Here is a 3,149-nt window from a genome sequence, read left to right on the forward strand (position 1 = left end):
ATTATCTGCAGAGAGATTTGCAGGGCCTGCATGAGGAAAAGCATGGCGAGTGGGACTAGGGAAGGAGCCCATACAGAGTGACAGCTGATGCAGACAATGAGGGGCTGCAGTATCTCCCTCTGTGCTGCACCATTCTCTGTGCACAGCTCTGTCCCAGTGGGTTGCTGCAGTCTCATTGATACTCTGTCAGAGACACACGACCGGCTTGTGAGTGACCTACACTCAGCCCCAGCGCAGCTGATTGGTACATTACTGCTCATCTACATTCACTATCAAACAGGGTCATAGAAAAGATGAGATGAAATCACCTGGATAAATGGATCGTTTACTCTGGTTAGAAGATCTGGAAATAACGAGGCAGCAATGAAACTGTCAGCCGTGAGCTATAGGTCTTTGGTCACAGTCAGGCTGGTAGAAATGTAGGAAGTGGCTGGGTCCGAAGGTATTCACGGATGCAGCAGATATCGCTTCTCGGCCTTTTGGCTAAGATCATGTGTAGTTCTGTTCTTGTCAGTTTTAATATCTGATATGTCCCTGACTGAGGGACTGAATATTAGCAGTTCATATATCTATCCAGATGCCTTTTAAATGCTGTAATTTAGTTTAATTTAAATGCCTCCACCACTTCCACTGGCATCTCATTCCATACACGCACCACCCTCTGCATGAAAAAGTTGCCCCTTACATCCCGTTGAATTTTTTCCCCTTTCATGCTAAACCTATGGCCTCTAGTTCTGGACTCCCCCACTCCAGGGAAAAGAACTGCTGATCTCTACATTGTACAGAGTGACTGCTGTTCTCTACCTTATACACAGGGACAGCTCTTGTCCACATTATACACAGGGACTGCTGTTCTCTACCTTATACACAGGGACTGCTGTTCTCTATATTATACACAGTGACTGCTGTTCTCAATATTATACACAGCGACTGCTACTCTCTATATGAGACACAGGGTCAGCTCTTGTCCATATTACACACAGGAACAGCTGTTCCCTGTATTATACACAGGTACTGCTGTTCTCCAGATAAGACACAGGAACTGCTGTTCTCTATGTCATACACATGTGCTGCTAATAGACAGAGGGATTGTTGTTCTCTATATTATAGACAGGGACTCATGTTCTCTGCATTGTACAACGTGTCTGCTGTTCTCTATATTTTCACAGGGACTGCTGTTCTCTTTACTATATCCTGCTGTTTTCAGGAACTGTAGATCGGTGAGCCTGACGTCAGTTGTGGACGAGTTATTGGAGGGAATCCTGAGGGATAGGATTTACACACATCTGGAAAAGCAAAGACTGACTCGGGATAGTCAATGTGGCTTTGTGCATGGGAAATCATGTCTCACAAGCTGGATTGAGTCTTTTGAAGAGTCAACAAAGAGGATTGATGAAGGCTTTGACAAGCTCCCTCATGGTGGCCTGGTGAGCAAAATTTGGTCAGAAGGAATACAGGGAAATCTAGTCATTTGGATACACAACTGGCTTGAAAGTAGAAGACAGATGGTGGTGGTGGTGGTGGTGGTGGAAGCTTGCTTTTCAGACTGAAGCCCTGTGACCAGTGGGGTGCCAAAGGGATTGGTGCTGAGTTCACTGCTTTGTGTCATTTATATAAATTATATGGATGTGAGCAAAGGAGGTACAGTTAGTAAATTTGCAGATGAAACCAAAGTTGGAGGTGGAGTGGACAGCGGTGACGGTTACATCAGAGGATCTTGATCAGATGGGCCGATGGGCTGAGGAGTGGCAGAAGAAGTTTAATTTAGGTAAATGAGAGGTACTGCACTTTAGAAAGGAAAATCAGGACTGGGTTTATACACTTCATGTTAAGGTCCTGGGGAGTGTCCAATGAGACCTTGGAACACGGTTCATAGTTCCTTGAAAGTGGAGTTACAGATGGATAGGATAATGAAGAAGGTGTTTAGTATGTTTTCCTTAGTGGGACAGAGCACTGAATATAATAATTGGGAGGTCATATTGCAGTTGTGCAGGACATTGGTTGGACCACTTTTGGATTATTGTGTTGCAATTCAGGCTTTCTTCCTCTTGGAAACATGTTGTGAAACTAGAAAGGGTTAGAAAATACATGGGAACTAATGTTCTCTGCAATATGCACAGGATCTGCTCTTCTCTACAATACAGACAGGGACAGCTACTCTCTGTAATACACACAGGGACTTCTGTTTCATATACTCCGAAATTGCTGTTTAGCATAGCATACACAGGGACTGCTGTTCACTGCAATATAGAGAGTAAATGCTATTCTGTATAATCTAATATTGCAGGTTAGGCGATGACCCAGTGATGGACTGCTAATCCAGAGACCCAGGTAATGTGCTGGGGACCCAGATTCAAATCCTGCCATGGCAGATGGTGGAATTTGAATTCTAGAAAAATCTGTGAGTATGAGAGGAATCATGGCCATGAATGCATTGTTGGAAAAACTCAACTTGTTCTGGAATGGCTTTTAGGGAAGGAAATTGCCATCTTTACCTGGTCTGGTCTCCATGTTTTTCCAGACCACAGAAATGTGGTGGAATCTTAACTGCTCTTTGCACCGTTCGGGATGGGCAATAAATACTGGCCGAGACAGCAACACCCTCATCCCACAAATGAATAAAAAAGATAACATTTAACAAACTAGAACAGAGACAATGTGCCAAACTCTGCACTGTAACATGACATTGATTACTACCTGAGGTCCTGTGGGGGCGAAATTGTGGAATTTATATGGAATAATTTTGTTCAAAAAGTGTGGAGTTGGAAAAACACAGCCAGTCAGGCAGCATCCGAGGAGGAGGAGAGTCGATGTTTCCATCCTCAGCTCTTCCTCAAGACCATCTGTCCTTTTCCAGCACCACACGTTTTGACACTGATCTCCAGCATCCGCAGTCCTCACTTTCTCCCAGCATAATTTTGTTGGTGTTTTTTTTTCTGTGTCTCTGAAGTTAACAGTATTTCTGTAATTGTGGTGATTTCTTAAAAGGACAGGTATCAAAGCTGGGCTGTAGGATGGATGGGTTTTGTGCACTAATAAATGTTGATTAAAGCTAAGTTGTTATGTCTCAAAGTCAAACAAATGTGAACTTTTCAAAAGAGATTCACTTAACTCATCAAATTTCTAGCCACTCTGTTGAAGCTGAATTT

At 43.5% G+C, this 3,149-nt stretch overlaps 1 pseudogene; it reads left to right on the top strand.

Moving 5' to 3' along the window:
* Positions 1–463: 463 nt before the first annotated feature.
* LOC122545613 lies at positions 464–574 on the top strand (annotated as a pseudogene).
* The last annotated feature ends 2,575 nt before the right edge of the window (positions 575–3,149 follow it).

The sequence above is a fragment of the Chiloscyllium plagiosum genome, unplaced genomic scaffold, assembly GCF_004010195.1.
Source record: "Chiloscyllium plagiosum isolate BGI_BamShark_2017 unplaced genomic scaffold, ASM401019v2 scaf_95732, whole genome shotgun sequence".
NCBI lineage: Eukaryota > Metazoa > Chordata > Chondrichthyes > Orectolobiformes > Hemiscylliidae > Chiloscyllium > Chiloscyllium plagiosum.